The sequence below is a fragment of the Arachis duranensis genome, chromosome 6, assembly GCF_000817695.3.
Source record: "Arachis duranensis cultivar V14167 chromosome 6, aradu.V14167.gnm2.J7QH, whole genome shotgun sequence".
In the NCBI taxonomy this organism is placed as follows: Eukaryota; Viridiplantae; Streptophyta; class Magnoliopsida; order Fabales; family Fabaceae; genus Arachis; species Arachis duranensis.
The window spans coordinates 78,265,233-78,287,421 of record NC_029777.3 but is presented as its reverse complement, the minus strand read 5'-3'; the positions used below and the strand labels follow the sequence as shown (position 1 = coordinate 78,287,421).

The window sequence follows — 22,189 nt, the reverse complement described above, 5'->3', positions numbered from 1 at the left end:
TAAATAATATTATTTTTATTTATTATTTCAACAATCATGTCATACAAATATTATGTCTTGTAAATTATGTTTTATTTTATTAATTTTTTATAAAAAATATTTTTTTATTTTTTTATTTATTTGCATATATTAATGTTATTTCCATTTTTTAGATATTTGTGACATAAATTGATATTTTTTAATTCTTACTTAGATTTTTTTTTTAATTTCCTATCATTCCTCAGAGTAATGTGTTTTTGTATTGATTAACCTTGGAATAGAATTCTGTATAGAATTGGAATTCTATTTCATGTTTTGGTATAAAAAAATAGCACTGATTTCAATTTTAATGAGATTTCAATTCTCATATTAAGACTATATATAAATTAGACTAAAATAGGTCTGATTTCTAATTTCATTTGATTTGTTTCTCTTGGTATCCCATTCTATGTAACTGCTCAAGCACCCACACTTTAACAAAGTTAAAAAAAGTGAATGTTATGGTGTCTATCACTTTGTATCTAAGTTACTAAAAAAGGTAAATAAATAATATTTAATAAATTTTACATGATTTATATTTTATTTTAAACATTTTATTTTTTACTTTAAAAGGAAATTTAGGCAATTTAGACACCATAACAAAGACACCATAGAACTCACCTAAAAAAAGAAAAGGGAATTCTTGAAAAAAATTGAAAAAAAAAACAGAACAAAAATGGTGGACGAAGTGTGAAGGCAAAGAATTGAAGAAAAAAAACGCAGCAAACAACGAGGAGAATTCATAGCTGAGTGAATGATGAGCCAACAAGGAAGAAAGCAAACAAGCATTTGAGTGTCTTTGCGTGGCTAACATGAAATTTTTTTATTTTTTTTTCTAAAATTTGTAACTTTTATTATTATACTTCAAATAATATCTATGTACTTTTAATACATGAGGAAGACTATCATAACTAATAAAACAAAATTTTATATATACAAATTGGATACGTTGTTTTTGCATGATTATAACGTTTCAAGAAAAAGGACGCAATACTAAAACAATCCATTATTCATATTGATAAACAAAAACAATACAAAATATCAATTTAGTTCTAAACTTCTTTATAATAACAAATAAGATTTGCTCTAACATTTTCTAAAATAAACACAACTAAAGATTAAACCAATAGTTATAAAATGCACCAACTAAGTGTGTCGCATTTCCCCAAAGATAGCAAGCACTTCTCATGATCATGGTGGCAAGATATGCGGCCGTGCTTGAAGATTATCAGAAAGAACTTTGTGGTACATCTTCCCTTTCATTTCAACTTTCTCTGAGTTACATGCTCCAAACTTTGACACAAATGAATAAGGAAAGATTGTTTAGTAACACCCAATTTCACATGATGCGCGGTATTTGAATCAATATATAGGAAACTGAAAATATGAAAGTGAAATTATGTAAAGTTGCAATTGATCAAACAATTTATTCAATGTTCATATTTTGAAGACCATCAACTTGATGCAACTTCTCTTGCTACTTTCTAAGTCAATTTATGACAATAACGAAAGAGACAAGAAAACCACTTGAATAATGCTTTGGGCAGTAACATTAAGCACTCTTGGGAATCGTATGACAAACAAACCACCAAGGTGATTTGGGGAGTGCCTCTTGCAGCAGCGAATAATAAGATTTCATCATTTGCATGGGAATTTTTATTGGAAACAGCCCTGCAAAGTCCGCGCTATGATAGTAATTTGGAGATAATGATAGCATAACATTAGTTTTAAAATTTTCAAGCTCTTGAAAGGGTTCAGGTAACCAGTAATCAGATTCTAAAATTTTGAAGTAACCACTGCACAATAACAGTGTAGCAATCGTAGTTATCTAAGCAAATAAAATAACAGAACTAGAATTTAATATACTTAAATATGATATATTGTCGGATTTTCTCCTTATTTCTAACACTACATTTCCGAAAAAATGAAATCATATTGGAAAAAATAAATTAAGCAAATTACAAAATGAATATATATATATAAAATCTACCAACCTTTATTAGTCCTCCTTGAAATAAAATCTCAATCACTTCCTTTAGAATCACAGCTTATAGTCACAAAGAACATAATTTAACATAATTTTAACAAGGATTATCAAAAGTTCAGCACATTTTTTTTCAACATAACACAAGAAAAGGCAACAAAACAAAGTACAGCACAACAGTAGAGAGCATAGTTAAAAAGAATGAAGAATGAAAAATAAAAAATATGAAGAAACCAATCTGAGTAGCAGAATCCTAAACCTTTGTTCTGACTTCTGAGCAGTCTGAGCAGAGGGGTAGAAGTGCAACAAAGACGGAGGCCAAACGACAAGCACAACGGACGGCGGCTGTCCTGTGGCTGATCAAACAAAGACCAGGCTCGAAGACGCTGAGCTTGAGGAAGAAGCTACGATTGGTGGGTTGGGGACTTTGAGCACCACGACCAGACGAAGACAATGGTGCTTGAACACGACAGACGACGACAAGAGAGCAATGGAGGATGGCAGGAGAGCGACGGAGCAGATGAATGCCAGGGACTGACACCGAGCTCGAGGAAGAAGTTGCGACGAACGACACAGCGGCAATCCTTGCAACAGTCCATGCGACAGTGGTTAGATAACCCTTGCGGCAATGGGAAAGAGGCTAGAGTTTTTTGCAAAACCTGAGAGATTAGTAAATAATTAGCTAATAATTATTTATTAATCAAGAAAAGTAGAAAATTAAATTTTATAATTTAACGTGATAGAGAAAATCAAAATAAGAATTTTGACACCAATTTTAAAGAATTTAGTCCAAGATTAAGCCAAATGAGCCAAACCGAGCAAATCGAGCCCATTATGGGCCCAAGGGCCCAACAAACTCATCTAAATAGATGAGCTTCAGCTCATTTATCTTCTTCATCATCATTTCCACACTGGGAAACTCAAGGAAAGGGGGAAGGATACTCTTCCAAAACACAAACCCTTGATTAGATTTAAATCCTTGAAACTTTTGATTCGGAGCTCCGATCGCCGCATCGTTTGTGACCACGCGACCAGCGCGTCGAGCTCTACAAAGGCCAGTCATCAATTAGGTATAAAATTTACTTTCCAGTTTCATATTCACTCATTCCCAATTTCGAAATTCAATGTATATCCGTGTTGAATCTTGTTTTTCGGTGTTTAGGTTTGAGTTAGCTTGTGGGTTTTGTTGGGTTTAGCTCACTTGGGCTGTGGGCAAGGTAAGAACTATAACACCCTAACTTTTAGCACATCATGATCGTACTAAAGATAAGGTATTACTAATCTACTTTCCTTGTTTACTATTTAATATTGAGCGTTTAGTTCGATATCGCGTTTCAATTTTTAAGAAAATGCCTGAAAAGTTTGCTTTTATTAATTAAAATCGTATATCAAAGATCCTCAAGCAATACTAATCACATAGTTATTAATAATAATAAATATCATACAACATAATTCAAATAAAACTCAATTACAACTCCTATCCCTTTGTATTAAATAAAATCTTAAATAACAAGGGCGAGGGAATTCTATGAAGGCAACTCAACACATAAACTTAACTCAAATAAGACTAATATTCGCCCGCAGCTTCAAACTGAATCTTCGAACCCATGTCACTGAAAGGGTGGAAGATTTTGGGGTGAGAACAAGCCACACGTTCTCAGTAGGAAATGGGAATGGCGAAAGTGTAATGAAATAAAATGCAAATAATTAACTTTACTCAATAAAATCATATTTTTATCAAACCTTTTGAAAATAATTTTTACTATTACTTTATATAATTAATTACCTTCTTCAAATTTTCGAACTTAAGACAAATCTCAACCACAACATCAGTTCTCAGTCACCTCAATATATAAACTAACAGCACAGAAAATAGATTAACACACAAACAAATAACAATAAGACAAACAGCACAATTACAGAGAAACAAGATAAGCAAACACAATCAAATGCAAATGTGCAAACAATGATGATGCATGTCTAGTCCTATTGCAAGTAATGAGCTCATTTGTCGGTTTCGACCCGCACCCGACGCAATCCGACTCGCAAGTCAGATAAGGCATTCCAGCAGCATAACCTCTGCAAGTTTCTACTTCTTGCAGGCGCTGATTCTCCAGCTGAAGTATGCCGAACATGACGTCTGCAAGTACTTGCAGACGCTGATTCTCCAGCTGAAGCATGTGCCACTTTCTCCTGGAAGCCACTCCATACACACAGTGTCCCCGCACAATCATTCACATATAAAGCCCGCAACTTAACATTTTTCCATCGGCACCATAACCATTTACTTTCCGTCACCCTATCATGACCTTTTAAATATTTCATAATCACATGTGCCATGTTCTTTTCTCATTCTTTCTTTTTCTTAACAAACCAAATTCATATCATAACTTAAAACAAAATCCCTTCTCAAAAGAGTGAATTTAAAAGATTATACTTTTCTTAATAAATCAGATTGAAAATAACTCTTTCCATAATAATTCAAAATCAAACAGTATTTATAAATCAGATTGGCTTTTAAATAACGCTTTAAACAAAGTCTTGGAGTTTTATAAAAATTTCGACAGCATTTCCTCTAAAATTCGGATTATGCCACCCTTTCATGGTTCCAACCAAACCATTTCTAATTCTCAGAAAATATTTTTGATAATTCAAACGAATCAAATTCAATACTAAAGACCTATTTTCAATTCTCACAAATTATTTCCGATAAACCAGCAGGTCAAGTCCAATATCCAAAACATTTATAAATCTGAAAATTTAACTAATTCCAATGTCAAAATCTTATCTAACTCTCAATTTGTTACTAATAAAACAAATTTTCAATACAAAATCCCTTTCTCAATATGAGTAAATACGTAAATAAAATATTTTCCACTATAAAATCACGTTTCAAAATAAATTTATAAATAAGATTTTTGAAATAATACCACGTTTTCAGTTATTTTTACATAAAATTAGGCAGAATCCCTCTTAAAAATTGGACCTCACCACCCATGCGGACTCCCTCAAATTCATCACAAAAACCAATATCACTCACAGTTTCAATTCAAACTCATCATTCAGTCATTCCAAGCAATCATAAATTATTTGCAAATATCAACTAGACTTCCGTAGCATTCATAATTTAAAACAGTTAATTTCAAAATAAAACCCCTACCTTCGTAAGAAATCAGAATCAACAAAAGTTCTAGAGAAACTTTCTGACCGAATTGCTGAAGGAGAAAGCGTCAGAAATCATCTGTGCCTCCGAAAACTCTAATTGACCAAACTCAGAAGGTAGAAAAACTATGTCACCGTCAACTTCTGCCAATCAAAAGTGACGCCAACGTGTAGAGGAGGAAGATACAAATACTTTTATCGGATTAAATCTTTTATTAAAGTTACGGATCTCAAAAAAATTCAAAGCCAAAATCCAAAGAAGTGACACGGCTCTCCTTCAAGAACACTCGGTCTCTCACTTCATTCCCTTTCCCAGTTTTGATTTCGGTGATGATGATATTGAATATAATGAAAGGCATGATGATGATTAATGAATAAGATTATGTGTCATGATAATATATATGTATATAAGCATTGCAAGCCACGTTGCCAATTCTTTCTTTTCTTTTGCCTTAATGGCTTTGGCCAAGTAAATGAATCCAAGTTAAAAAAAATATGATTATATATATGTATAAGGCATATGAGCCATGTTTCAAATTTTCTTTCTTTACTCCCTTAAGGCATTCGGCCACTTTTCCCTTTTTTTAATAATAATAATAATAATAATTAATTTAAATTTAATAGAATAAATAATAATTAAATTAAACTTCAATAATCATAAAATTTTATTTAATTATTTTTGTTAAAAATAATTTTTTTAAAAAAAATTACATCTCAATATAATATATTAGTTCATAAATAGTTAATTATTTAATTTTTAAAATTCGAGGTCTTACAAGAACCCTAACCCTCTTGTGAAATTATTGAGATTTTGAGTTTAGAGATTAATTATGGTGATATATGTGTTTAGATTGAATGTGATTGGTAAAAAAATCAATTGGAGGTCAAAACTTGTGATATTAGAGCTTAATTGAGGAAGTTGAAGCTTGGGATCAATTTTGAGGGCTTTGGTTGATAGCTTGTGTTGCGAGGAAAACTTGATGTGTTTCGGATTTATCGGAAAATCGGCCAAGATATGGTTTCGGTTTTTCGTATCTAAAATGTAATGTAATGTGAAAACTTAGGTTAGAGACCCTAGGATAAGAATTGAATTTGTGATTGTTGATTGGTTATAATGGATTGTATGAATTATGTGGTTATTGGTTTTTGAGGGTGGAATTGATATCTTTGTTGATAATGCATGTGAGTTGTATATGATGATATTGATTTATATATATTGGTGGTTGATGAAATTGGGTATTGTTGGAACTTGAGATATGGAATGATATATGATATGGTATATTGTTTGAAATTGAGTTATTCAATTGAGATTGGTTAAAAGTGGTGGATTGGTGGATTGTGGATTGAATAAGAAAGTTGAAAAAATATGAGTTGAGAAGACTTGGTGTTGAATTTGGTAAGTTTTGGGTTGGTCTTAAAAGGATTCGGAATTGAAATGTTTTGAAAGTTGAGGTTTGGCAAAATTCTGCATAATCTGATTTTTTAGCACTAGTTTCAGACACTTTTTGGGAATGATCTAACCATCACAATTAAATAAAATAATTTTTCCTGAATCTCTGTGATGTGTTGATAAATCTTAAAAAATTTGGTTAAAGTTTAACAGTTGGATTAGGAGATATAAATTTTTGAAATTTGTTACCTTAAAACTGATTTTCTGCTGCTACATAACCAAGCAAGCAACTTTCCAAGCTTATATCTCCCAATCCTGACCATAACTTTGAGTGGGACCAAAACAACATTGAAACTTAGACTATTTTCTTATTTGTGTCAAACTTTTAGACCATTATAAATTTTGTAGAAGGAGTTGTACTTGTTTTAAAAATAGAGCTCTTAACTGTTTTGATAACGAAACCAGTTTTTGAAAGCAAACTTGTAATCAATATAACTTTGACTAATTTAAATCTCTATAAATCTAGTTTATTTCTGGAAAATTTCAGATACATCAAGTGAAAATATGATTTTTGGTGGATTTTCTAAGAACAGGCTAGCTTGCTATCTTGATGCAGAACTTTCAAACTTGAAATCAGTTTTTACAAGAGAAAATTGTTTTCTTTTTATTTTATTCAACTAAACTATTTCAAATGGGTTTGAATCTATAGGATACTTCCGTTTTGAGTCTAGAGACAGAGAATTAGGCTTGTAATCTTCTGTGGACGGATTTTTGGAAAATTGATAATCAATGATTGATAGTGAATGAATGATGACAAAATTGATAATCAATAATTGATAGTGAATGAATGAATGAATGAATGAATGTAGTAAATGATTCATGAATGGAAAATGTTGGATGTGAGTATGACTGTATTTTCTCTCTAGTTGTAAGAGTGACAGGGCACCAATACCCTCTAATACTGACAGGGCACATATACCCTCTAACGGTGACAAGGTACAGATACCCTCTAACAGAGACAGGACACAGATATCCTCTAACAGTGATAGGGTATAGATACCCTCTAATGGTGATAGGGCACAGATTCCCTCTAATGGTATTAAGATGCAACAGAGAGACTGTGTCCGGGTTAGCTATTGGACACGTCGAGTTGGCTATATAACCGATAGATAAGACTCCTTAGCCATAGGACATGCATGCATAATATGAATCTATGTATTTGTTTGGTGTGCTTTGTTTGAAATGCCTAACTGATTGCATAAACTACTTGCTAATTGTTTATCAGCTATACTTGGATCTTAATTGCAATTTTCTTGCTTGTAATAATTGTGTTTGAACCAAACGATTCCAGTGTCGGGTTGGGAGGTCTGGAGGAGTTGGGAAGGGGAGTTTTAGATAGAACGAAGATCCTTAGTTAGTCGCCTTACTTACTTTTGGTTTAGTTATGTTTTTACAAGATTTAATCATATGTCAGAAGTTCTAGGATTGCCTTCGCCTTTTCCAAGACATTATATGTTAGATATGTGGGCACTGTTACCATGCTGAGAACCTCTAGTTCTCACCCCATAAGGATTTTGTGGTTTTCAAATTTAGGACGTGAGGCTCTTCGCTGAGGCATGCTGGAAGCTTCTGATTTGGCAAAGATCCTTATCTTTTGGGCTTTATTTTGGTTATCTGTATTTGCTTAGATACTATTTATCTCCACTTCTACATATATGATGTATTAAATCCTCTTAGAATTTATTTTGGAGAAACAGGTTTTGTAACCTTGTCTTTTGGATTTATTTTGGGTTCTCATATATATCTATGTATGTATATTTATATGCTCGGGCCGGTTACCTTCGCAAATCGAGTCTGGAGCTTTGTTATCTGTACTTTGGCACTCTATCATATATATATTCGTGTTAGTTTACTCTATCTTCTTCGCTTGTTTTATTGCTTCGTGAGTGTTGCGCTTCTTGATTTAGCGGTTTTGATTTACCCCTTTTTCTTTAAAAGGTCCTAGTTATAAATATTTTTCACATTACTATATATATTAAATTTTATTTTTAGAGGTCGTAATACCTCACCACCTCAGTCTTATGACTTAAACATAAGACTCAGTGTGGTAGGGTGTTACATTTCTCACCTTCAAGCTTTAGCTTTCTTTTTGTTTTGGGAATAAGTGGAGGGGAGAATGCATTTTCAGTTTTAGCTCACCGTTGTCCTTCCTTTTTATTTTTAAGTGTTCATGGTGGTGTTGATAGTGGGCTAGTTGTAAATCCCGTAAAATTAGCGAATAATTAACAAATAAATTAAATTTTTAGTAAAGAAAATTAGAAATATAAATTTTATAGTAAAATATGATAGAGTTAATTAAAACAAGAATTTTGACACTAATTTTAAAGAATTTGGCACAAGATTGGAGCGAACGGACCAAACCGATCGAACCGGGCCCAAGGGCCCAACCTAAGCCTCATTAATTAAAGGCTCAACATCTTCTTCCCCCAAATGATATCCACGCTGCACAAGAAAGGGGAAGGAGGAAGAAGAGCTTCCAACCCTAACATTCATTTCAAACCACCATATCTTTCCGCTCCAAGCTCCGATCATCGTACCATTTGCGGTCACGCGTCCGCGGCGTTGAGCTCTACAAAGGCCGGTGACTAATTCGATAAGGAAGTCTTAATTTCAATTCTAGTTCATCCTTCTCATATTTTTCAAAAATTAGATATGGTGGGTGTTGAGATTTTGGTCCTTTTGTGTTATAGGATCCGATTAGTTTGAGAAAAATGCTCACTTTTGATCATTTGGCACTTGGGTACGGTAAGGATCTAAGGATTATTAACCCTAGTCAATTCTTTGATTTAGTATGTTGGAAATTAAATTTGGGTATGTATATGTGATAATTGTGTTAGGTGTATGTATATATGTGATAAGAAGCAAAATTGAAAACATTAGAAGCTTGGTTAGGAGCTTGGGGGGCAGGATTGTGGTGTTGAGGGCTTGCTTTTTGCCTAAGTGGGTTGTCTCGGGTTATACGAGGAAATCGACCAAGGTATGATTTTGGGTTCTTCTGATTTAATATATAATGTCTTGTGAAAACTTAGGCTAGATGACCATAGGATAGGAATGAATGCATGAGTATGTAAATTGTTTAGTGCTTTAATAAGATATGTTGAACAAGATTGAGTTTTGGTTTGCTGTTGAGATTGGTGATAAAATGCTAAATGATAAATTAATTATGTTTGACAAGGTATGAGGGTGAATATGTATTTTGTGATAGATTGTTGGTGGATCTTGTTGATTTAAGTGATGAATTTAGGAATGAGATTGTGTATATAGGAGTATAATTGATTGAGGTAGGGTGTGGAGGTTTTGGCATTTTAAACGATATGTGTTGTGCTGTATATATGCATAGGAAGTGGGATTTGAGTTTGGTTTTTAATGAAAATTGAGGTTTAAGGTTTTTGTGTAAAACTGATTTTTTGCCGAACTTTGGCGAGGCATAACCCGGCTTCCGAATCCCCAAATTGTTTCAAATTTATTTCATATGAAAATTGGATTCGTGAAGTTTACTCCATTTGAAAAATAGATGAAAAATATTTTAAAATGAAAATGTTACGTGCGTCGGAAGTTTGGAGGCCAAAACTGAAATTTCTGCAGCATTCAGCATTTTAACTGAAATTTCTGCAGCATTCAGCATTTTAGTTGTTCTGTATAGCTTGCGTATGCGAGCAGGGTGCTTGCGTACACGAGCAATGATTTTTGAGAGGTTGTGTACGCGACCACCTACATGCGACGCGACCAACCTATTTGGGTTGGGTATCTCACGTACATGAGCAGGGTGCTTGCGTACGCGAGCATTTCAAAATGCACGCCCACACGTATGCGTGGTCCCTGTTTTAGCAAACCTAAGTTTTGTGTTTTAAAGCTAAATTTTGAACTTCTAAACCTCTATTTTGATTATTTTAACCTTAGATTTTATCAGTAAGCTGACGGAGGAAAAATGTCGATAAAGATTTTCACAAAAATATTCACGTTGCAAGTATAGTTCTAAACCGACAATTAAATCTCAATCAATATTTAAATTGTTTGTCACTTAAGCAAACCCAATAAAATTAATTGAAGTATTTAAACCTTGGGTCGTCTCTCAAGGAATTGCAGGAAAGTGTATTTATTATTGGTTATGGGAAAGTATATTTTTGGGTTTTGAAATAAGAAACAAGTAATGTAAATAACAAGAAAATAAAACAACAACTAGGAAAAGTCCTAACAAGGATTGAGAATTGGATTTCCTATCCTCATTATCATCATCAATCATGATGGTAATTGCCTTCTACTTTCACTTAGTTAACCTCTAACAATGAAAGAAAGTCAAGTGAGAAAAATCAACTTAAGTTTACAAGTCCTAATCAAAGACTAGATTTAGTGAAGTCTAAGCCAACTAGCAATTTTCAATCACCAATCAACAAAAGAATTTTGATAACTCAAGAGTCTCTAATTGATCAATCCAAGTTAAGAACATAAAAATCTAAATTAAAATCCACCCAAGCATTTTATCAAACACTTGGAAGGCACAAAATAAAAGTATAGAAATATAATAAGAGAATGTAGAATCTAAGACCAACAATTGCAAGGAATTAATAATAACAAATGAAGAGAAAAGCAATAAACAAGAAATACCTCAAATTGCATTAAAAAGGAAATTGAATCTAACATGGAGAGTTCATAAACTAAATTGGAAAAATAGAGAAATCAACAAGAGAAGATAAACTAAGATGCTAGAATAATAAAATGTAGAAGAGAAACTAAATCAAAGCAATGTAGAAATCTAAATTTGAGAATAACTAAAACTAAAAGAAACCCTAAAACCTAAAATTGTATGAATAAAAGTGTGAATGATTGATTCCCTCACTCTGCAGTCTCTAATCTGTGTTTTCAGGTTTGGAATTGGGCCAAAACCAGTCCAGAAATCGCCCCCTAGCATTTTTTAATATCTGTAGCACGTGACGCTTTGTCACACGTACGTGTCGCCACGCCTACGCCACTTGACAAAATTTCGGTCACGCGTACGCGTCATACCACATGTACGCGTCACCTAACTGCAAGGCAACTATAGCAAATTGCATATCATTTTGAAGCCCCGGATGTTAGCTTTTCAACGCAACTGGAATTGTCTCATTCGGACCTCTATAGCTCAAGTTATGATCAATTTAGTACGAAGAGGTAAGGATTGTTAGCTTAGCAATTCCTTCAATTTCTTGTATTCCTTCCACTTTTGCATGCTTCCTTTCCATCCTCTAAGCCATTTTTGCCCTATAAATCCTTGAAATAGTTAACAAACATATCACGACATCGAATGGTAATAAGAGAGGATTAAAATTAGCAAATTTAAGGCCAAAGAAGCATATTTTCAATCATAGCACAAAATTAGGAAAGAAAATATAAAACATGCAAATTTTGTGAATAAGTGTGAGAATAATGGATAAGATCCACTCAATTTAGTACAAAATAAACCGTAAAATAGCGGTTTATCATAAGTCTAATAACAAGACGGAGTTAGAAAATGGTGGTAACTTAGAGGTGAAGTAAGGTTGAAAAAGTGATGAATTATATATAAAAATGTGTATACTTGGAGTGTATATGATGCCATGGCTTTAATAATATGATTATGCAATGATTACAAATGATTATGAATGTTTATTGGCTTATGCACTATATTCTCTGAGATACGAGTTTCCCTGGATAAAGTACCGTGGCTTGCCACCACGTATTCCAGGTTGAGACTCAGTACTCTGTTGACACCTAAACAACCAAATCACAAAAATTTATTCAAAACAAAGACCTAAATTTCGAAATTCTTAAGGGATGAGAACTGGGTAGAGATTTTCAAAAATCTTACCTCAATACCTAGTTGGAAATGACGGGCTTGGCAAGAGCTTCACGTGACCACAAACGGTTCGTCAATCGGAGCACCGTAGCTCGAGTTATGATCAAATGAATGATGAGGTGAATAGTATTTCCAAAACCCTCACCTCTCTTCCTGTAACTTATGTTGCAGCTGTTGTGTTGTATTGAAAGTTGCTGAATTTGTCACTTAATGGACTTATATAATGTTGGGCTTAGGCCCAAGTAGTCAAACCCGTTAGTGTTTTTGACCCGTTTGTCCCAATTTCGAGCCAAACCTTTAAAATTAGTGTCGGATTTTCAACTTTAATTTATTTCCTAAATTTTTCTATTGTTTTTATCATTCTCACACAATACCAGACAGACTTAAGTTGGTACTGTCGGTTAATTTACCGGTATGCGTTTTATACAATTTTTCGAAGAAAATTACATTTTCTAACTCAGAAAAATCTTCTGAGTCCAAATGTCATATCTATATTTTCTAATTAATATTCTAAAATTTTGGACCTATTCTAGACAATTAAATTATTATTATTTTACGTTAATTAATTGGTTAATTAATTCGCGGTTCTTACAAGCACCTCGCTAGGCGTCTGGACTTCTGTAGCGGAGTGGTTTCTGGGTTATATTTTGATGTGTAGTTTATGTATATATATATATGTACTTAACTATCTCCAAGTAACTTTTTATTTTGTATCTCCTAGAGGTTTATGGAGAACTATGGTTTTGTGTATGTGTTTTAGATTTTGGGTTATGTATATATGTATGTAAATATTCTCCGGCCAGCCTTGGCATCGCAGGCTAAGTTTGAAGCTCGATATTTTGTACTCTTGACCCTCTACTCTTGTCTTTTGTATATTTATGCTAGTGAACCTTAGTTTCTTCGTACACAAGTTACGTTACTTTTCAGCGTTGCGCTTTTTAGTTTCGCGTTTTTGCTTTACCTGTTTTCAAAGCTCCTCATATAATGTATCATTTTCAGTACTATTATATATATATATATATTATTTTAGAGGTCGTAATACCATACTACCTCTATTTTACGGCTTAAACGTAAAGCTCTGTATAGTAGGGTGTTACACTAGTGGAAAATTGTCAAGTTTTAATCACATGCAACAGGGTTGGTTCTATCAGGCGGTGGCCATGGTGGAGAAGCGGAATAGAGGGAGGACGAAAAGGACTGACTATGGGAGAGAGAACGAGGGAGGACGGAAAGAGACTAATTGTGGGAGAGAAAACAAGGTTGGAGAGGAAAAAGAGTGAGTAGGCATAGGTTATAATAGATGAATAATAAAATAATAATTTATAAAATAGATGGTAGATTTAATAATTAAATAATATATAAAAGATTAAGTTGTAGTTAAAATTAAATAAAGACTATTTAGTAATTATATAAAAAATTAAAAAAATATTTTGTTATTAGACCATTTAATGGTCTACACATTCTGGCACCGACAAACCGTCGAATCCTATGCCTAATATAAAACTGTAATTAATAGCTCTTTATGTGTGAAATACTTGACTTCATATATTCATATATTCACATGGACTAAAAATCTTGACACATTTTCAAAGCTCAAATCCTTGATGACTGATCCAACCTTCTTTATTGCAATCTCGACAACCTTTAATTGATCGAATATGGTTTGTAACTCATATAGAAAATTATGGTTTTGCATCTAGAAAAAGTTTCCATCGTGAAATAAAATTCTTCTAATTGATGTAACCTTACCAAGACATTAGAGGAAATTTTGCACAGCTTAGAACATCTAGTTAAATCCAACAATTTTAGAGAACATAATTGCCCAATTTTAGTCGGTAACTCCATGATGTCTGTGTTGAAAATAAGTAATATGACCACAATCTAATCAATTATTTGTCAAATAATTTGTTATTGTTATTATATTAAAATATTAATATAATAAATTCCTTGATTAAATTTAGAGATTTTATATAATGGTCTTCATTGGATGAAAATTAATAGATCTCATTTATTAAATTATATATATAGATGGTACATATAGAGATATGATCATTGAACTGACTCAATTTGAGAATTCCTAATGGTTATAATTACCACATATTTGTCAATAGAATATTCTCAAGATGAACATAGTAATAAAGTTTCCTTTGACCTGTGACTATCATAGTAATTAACAATGTATTTATTATACTTTGATTCTGGACACTTAATACCCTAGGATGTTAGTTGAATAGATATTGGGTATGATTTAAATACTTGTAGAATCACTACTACATTATAGATATTTAGTAACATTTACCTCTTAACATTTATTAAAATGTTAGTAATTATAACAAAATTACATCTTAAGTAACATTTATGCTAAAATGTTACCAAATTCATTTATTTTTTTCAAAAATGTTACCTATTCCAGTATTCCTAATTATTTATTCACATTTAGAGGAACAACAAACCTCCTAGGTCACAGAATCAAAATCTCTCACTCATCACATCAACTCTCCCTCACATTGCGATCTAATCACTTATTTCTTCGCGCATTTGCTTCGATCTCGCTGGATTTCAATCCCAGTCTCGCTCTTGCTTGATCTTGATCTAGCTTTTGCTCGATTCTCAATCTCGCTCTCGCTCGATTCTTGATCCCGCTCTCGCTCGATCTCGATTCTCGATGGAGCCAGCAAGTTCGACTTCACCGTGCAGAATGACGGTGATCAAGTTACGCTCAAGACCAAGATTGTTACTGCCAAGATCACTGGCATGCTCATTGACGAAGACCCGCTCGCGATCTACACCATTGATAAGGTTTTGCTTCCCAGGGAGCTTTTCAAGGTTCTGGCTCCGTTTCCTTTGCCTGCGCTCGCACCGGAGCCAGCCACCGCGAACGCTCCTGCATCCCCAAAGAAAGAGGGAAAGAAGAAGAAGCAAAAGGCAGCTGACGCACCGGCAGATGAGGAATCAGCGCCTGCGCAGTGATGCCGCCGATGACAACACTGACGACGGTAACGGCGCTATTAGGTTTGACGGCGTTAGGTACGGTAACGTCATCTTCGTGGTTATGGCTTTGTGCTTTGGACTTTCGTTGCTATAAACTATGAGTTCTGTAATAAAAAGACAAAAAAGAAAAAGAAAAAGTTTCTTAAATTATACGTGTTTCTTTAATATTTTTCTTACAAGAAAAAGAGAAATTTTTAGCCTTTTTTTGTTATAGTTAGGAAATAAAGGGAATTTGAAATGCTGTTTCTTTTATTACTATATTTTTATTTGGTCTCTTTTGTAGTGTGTGTATTTTTAGCTGATTATTACCATTGTAGTTTTCTATTTGTCTTGTGATCATGCTGCTAAAATGTTGAAAGTTTCTATCAGCAATGGCAACGAATTAGATCATGAGATTTTTTTTATCTATTTTGGGTTCATATAGCTCATCTGGTAGATATTCAGAGGCATGTGAACTTATTGAATGCTTGAGAGGATAAAATGATCATTGAAGCACTCATTATTATATTTTGCAAGGCTAAAAATCTTGATGCAGCCTTGGAGGAGTACAGAAGTAAAGGAGGAATCGGTTTCTATCACTCATCACTTATTTTCCATTACTGCAGTTGAATGCTTGAGAGGATAAAATGATCACTGAAGCACTCATCATTCTATTTTGCAAGGCTAAAAAGCTTGATGTAGCCTTGGAGGAGTACAGAAGTAGAGGAGGAATTTTTTTCTATCACTCGTCACTTATTTCCTATTACTGTAGTTAATTTTCAGGAAATTAAATTCCCTATGTTTAGCACTATGGAATTCAGACAAATTTTAGTTATTGACTTCATCATTTCACTTTGAAACCAGAATAGTGCATTAGCAGTTAAAGAACATTAAAACCAATTGATTACTGTATGTTTGTTTAATTGAAGGTTGTTTCTGGACTAATTTTAAAGTTGAATATTTGTTGTCATTTAGAAGTGGTACTATTAGAGAATGTGGAGCTAATACTTGAAGCATTTGATTATCTCTAGCTTCTATTTCTTCTATGCTGCTAGTTTTTCCCTCCTCTGAAATGATGATACATAGTTGTAGTTATGCTTATTTAACTGATTTGTTATTTATTTAAATGATTCCAGCTTGTGTTCTCATCTTCTGCCACCGTATATGGTTGGCCAAAGGAGGTTCTACGTACAGAAGAGTTCCCTATGTCAGCAATGAATCCATATGGTCGAACTAAGGTATGACTTGCAGAGTAAACGGTTTTAATATGGATCCCTTGGATTTGATATTCGTTTGTGAATCTCACTACTCAAGATTTGATCAAATCTATATTTCAATTCTACTCTGCCATATGGAATTTAAGTAGCTATGGCATTCAATACTTGATTTCTATATGTGATAGTTAATGACTAATCTCAACAAATAATTGAAGACACTCTAACTAATTCATCCTATCCCTTATTTATGATGACTAACTTCTCTAACTAACTCATTAATTGGATCCTAACAGAGTTTTGGGATAGTTAATGACTACTAGTGGGAGATTTTACCTCTAGAAGTTTGTCTCAGGAATTAATTGTTAGTAACCAAGAAAGGAAACAGATCACATCTCATACTCTTGAAAAAGATACCCTTATAGGTGATCAGCTTGCAATTGCTAAGGAAACAGGAAGGTGTCTTGGAATGGGCTCTAACATGTATCCTTCTTCGTCGCTGCTAGGAGAAAGCAAAGACAATTTTGCTTCTGTCCCGTTGATGATCTTATAGAGAATGCAGATGGTTTTGCTGACGTCTTTCCTAGTAAGTGTAATAGCAATCACAGAAAAACTCTAATCCAAATTCTTGTTTATTTTTTGATTATATATGTTCCCTCAGAGCACAAATATGAGATTGTGAAGAGGTTACAAGCTAGAAAGCACATTTGTGGGATGACTGGTGATGGAGTGAATGATGCACCAGCTTTGAAGATAGCCGACATAGGTATCGTTGTAGCAGATGCAACAGACACTGCAAGAAGTGCCTCTGACATAGTTCTAACAGAACCTGGGTTGAGTGTGATCATAAGTTCTGTTTTAACTAGCTGTGCAATTTTCCAAAGAATGAAAAACTACACAGTAATCCCCTAACAATAAAAATATTAATAAAAAATTGCAATAGTCCTTGTTGTAATGAAAAATTCAAAGCCTTATTTTTTTTTCTTTTGCAAATATATGATGTATCTATCACCATCCGTATTATGGTAAGTTATAAGTGCATATATGGAGAATTTAGCAATGATCAAGCCATTATTTTCTTTCCTTCTCATTTTCAGTTTATTTTGCGTTGTAGGTTGGCTTTATGTTACTCACATGCATTTGGAAATTTAACTTTCCTCCCTTTATGGTTTTTGTCATAGCCATTCTCAACGATGGTATTACACTACTACATAATTGACTTTTACTAACATTTAAAAAATGTTACCAAATCATATTAAAATGTTAGCTATGTATATTAGTAACATTTTAACAAATGTTAAATATACCCTATGTTACTAAAGAGTTTTACTAATATTTTTCTAAAGATTTAATAACATTTAATAAAAATGTTACAATAGATCTTCTATAGTAATATTATGAAAAATGTTACAATAGACCTTTCTTAGTAACACTTAAAGAAATGTTACAATAGATATATTTTGTAACACTTAAAGAAATGTTATCATAGATATTTTTTGTAACACTTAAAAAATGTTACAATAGATATTTTATGTAACACTTAGAAAAATGTTATTATAGATATTTTTTTGTAACATTTCAAAAAATATTACCATAGATATTTTTTGTAACACTTAAAAAATGTTACAAAAGATCTTTAGTAACATTTTTTTAGTTATATTATACTATTTTTTATTTTTTTATTTTATATTATACATAATATAAATATACTAAAATTAATTACTACAACATGAAATATTTCATTAAATTCACAAAATAAAATTTTTATAGCCTCTTTCATTAATCAATAATCATTGTACAAGTTTACTTCGTGATGCAAATAAAATGAAAAAAGAAAAAAAAGGTATGAGATAGGAAGACAACTGAACTTTGCTATCTCAAAATTTAATTTCTACAGCATTGTTGTCACCAACTGAACTTTGCTTAACACTCCTTACAATTTCATTACTGCCTAACTCTTCAGCAAGCAAAAAGGTATTGAGCCGATCGAAAGATACCACAACTTGGATAAGAATAGAGAGAGTCTCGGAGATCATCCTAACTGGTTCTAACATGATCCTCAATGTTGCAAGAACTGTAAAAATTGTCCCTGCATCCAATGGAGCACTATGGAAGAGAGCACATCCTAGAAAGACAACAACATAAACAATTGTCTTATATACAAATTCAAGTAGCCTATTTACAATTTTAAAACTGGAAATTGTTCGAAATCCTATCAAAGCTCACTTTTTGGTGCAATAATTATTGTGAGGTGCCTATATTGTTGTCAACATGATCTTTGCAAAATTAATTGACTTTTACATGTTAAACTTCAATTCATAAATTTTACTTGAAGAATGCTTTTTTCTCTACTCGTGTCGAAATTTAAATACATGTTTTGTTAACACATGACTAAATTAAAGCACTAAGTGCCTATACTACTGCATCAATTATCCAAACAGAGAATAGAATCACTAACTTATAAATTGTTTTGATTTTAATTACCCAACTTTTTCGTTTCTTATAAAATAAAACTTATCTTGAAACCTCAAATGACTAAGTTATCAAGTAAAAAACAAAATAAAATAATCTTAAAAAGATTTATTTTTATAAAAAAGATTAAATAAAATGGAAAAAATTTAAAATGTTCTCAATTTTAACATGTTAGATCATTTCTATTAACATAACACAGTAAAATTCAGATAGTAACTTAGACCCAAAAATATCATTAAAGGCAATCAAGAAAATTTCATATTATCAACTTTGGAGAAGCATAGTCCATAGCGCAACAATTAATTATTACTTCAAACTTAGCATATAATATATAAATAAGATAAGAAGAGTGGCATATATATAGTTAGTGATGAGTTGAAAGAAAGAGTAGCAAGAACAAGAACCTTCATAGGAACACTTCTTGAGCATCTTTTCAAGGATCCTAAGCCATGTTGGGTCATCATCAACAACAAGGACTCTTAGACCTGCTGGAAAAGCATCACGTCTTGGTGAAGAGAAGCAACCATTGCTTAATTACAATAATTAATTAATTAACTCTCTTCATTCAGCATTACTCGATTAACGCCTCAAATTGCCAACAGTATTACAATAATTAATGACTTGGTGAATACAGATGACTCCATGTATAGGCCGAAATTGATGCCCTTCAAACATTGTGGAATTCATAAATAATGATACCATTTTAACATTTTCGTGTAATTCCACCCAAAGAACTAGCTCAAGGGAAAGAATTGCCCCAGTGATGATACCCTTCAAGCATGGTAGAATTCATAAAGCTAAGAGCACTAGAGCAGATAATGCCAAAATCTCATAGGCTTAACCTAACCTCAGATTTAGCATAAGAACAACGAGGGTGGTATTATATTATTTTCTGTACTAGTACCATCTCCATTTTATTTGATTTTTCACTTTTAAGACATATGCAGAAGAGTAAAGAAACTCAAAATCAAGGTTTATTTATAAAGATTTTTTACTAAAATACTCTCGTATAATTTTTAACATCTAATTAGTTCATCCTATTAAGCTCATATTCCTTAATCAATAATGTGCTTAAAATTATATGATGCTCAAAATTAGAAAACTAATAATAACTTTTTCTTTAATATATGAGAATCACAGATAAAATTAACTAAGAAGGTTGACTTGAAGAAACAATTACCATTTGCTGCTATGTCAACAATGCGCAGGCTCAGCGCATCCAACTGACTCTGAAATTGTGAAGTATCAGCTGGTTTCCCGGGCTTCTTATTCTGTTAAAAAATAAATGGTAGCACTACAATAACGCTAAGACCAGGTTCTGTTAAAACAATATCAGATGCACTACGAGCAGCATCCGTGGCATCGGCGATAGCTATACCAATGTCTGCCTTCTTTAGAGCAGGTGCATCATTCACTCCATCACCACTCATTCACAGATATGTTTCCTCACTTGCAAACGCTTCACAATCTCATACTTGTGTTCTGACCAAAAATATAAAACAACAATCATATTAATACTTATTCGAGCACACGTGAAGTCCCCGGAATAGTATCGAGACATACCAGGAAATACACCAGCCATCTGCTTTTTTGATTAGTTCATCAATAGGCAAGGCAGCAATGAATTCATCCTTGTCCTGTTCAAATAAAGCAGATGAAGGGTACATATTGGTATCCATTCCCAAGTGTTGTCCTGTTTCCTTTCCTATAGCTAGTTGATCACCTGATAACAAAAAAAGGGAAGATATATAAATGAGTATATTCATTTCTAAAGGATACTTTGTGTTGCCTAAATTCTTAACTATGTCATGATAATCAATACAACAGCCAATTCCCAATCTTTGCAAACTTAATTACAGTGATTTTGTACAATAACACAACCAAGTCAAAGGTTTTGACTATGGACCTGTAATCATTTTGACATTTACTTCGAGATTTAGTGCCCTTCGTATTGTTTCGGCACTATCATGCCTAGGTGGGTCAAAGAGGGGCATAAGGCCAATAAGCTTCCATGGGCCTCCAGCACTTTCTTTCCTTCCATCGGGAACTATAGCAAATATAGCAAATATAGTAAATGACAATGTGACGAATTCATCAATTACCTAGTATGCTACAGCAAGAGATCGCAGACCGCACTCTGCGAACTTATCAATCACTGCATGAACTCTGTGTTCGATGTCTGATTTGTTGTGGGCAAGGTGTAGGATCTAGCCATCATGCTACAACTCAATGAGAATAAAAAAGACAAAATATCAACAGTTAACCATAAAAGTATATAAATGATGGTAAATTACCTGTTCGGGTGCACCTTTGCTTACTCTATATATTTTACTATCTTGATTAATATAGGTCAATGCAGTCCTCTTATCAGTTGGATTGAAAGGAAGAAAATGCACTTCTTGTATACCGGCACGTGCCTTTGGTATTAATCAGCAAGCAGGAACAAAGGAAAAACAAATTCATCAGCTTCAATAATAATAATAATAATAATTAAACATGAATTAGTTCCACATACAATTACAAGTGATATTTAATTTCCAGCATGAGGATGAAAAAATGATCAAATATACTGAAAGATGGAAATGAAAAAAAGCAAGTGTAACACGTTTTGCTAACATTTTCTAATCAACTAATCAAATCATAGACTTTTTACCTTGTAGAGCTTAAGCTTGTTCTGCTCCTTTATTATGCTACACTTGCAAGAAATAGTTGCTTCTGGTCGGTTGGCATTGATGACAGGTCATCATATACCCATTTTTCAAGCTAATTTCACTTGTTTCATTAGTCTTTATGCACTTTCTTGCATCCTAAGTAAGTAATTTGGAATGAAAATGCATAACTTCTTTAAATCAAGAAACCACCATTAAATTGATGCTAAATCATGAGGTTTGAGCTAAAATTAATTGATTTTTAATGAATTATAAACCTTATGAGTTTAGAGATACTTTGATTGGTTGTTTTGGTTTCTTGTAGGTGAAGAAAGGAGGAAAAGAAGAAAAACGTGGCTTAAGAAAGCGTGGCCCAAGGAAAAAAGAACGTGGCGCATGGAGGGGAGGAAGCTACACTGCCCTCCAAGAGAGCACATTGCCCTCCAGGAGAGCAGCATA

General features: G+C 33.0%; 1 pseudogene; it reads left to right on the top strand.

The window, feature by feature from the left end:
• Positions 1-15,395: 15,395 nt before the first annotated feature.
• LOC127748490 (plasma membrane ATPase 2-like) overlaps positions 15,396-22,189 on the top strand; it is a 15,730-nt pseudogene continuing 8,936 nt past the window's right edge.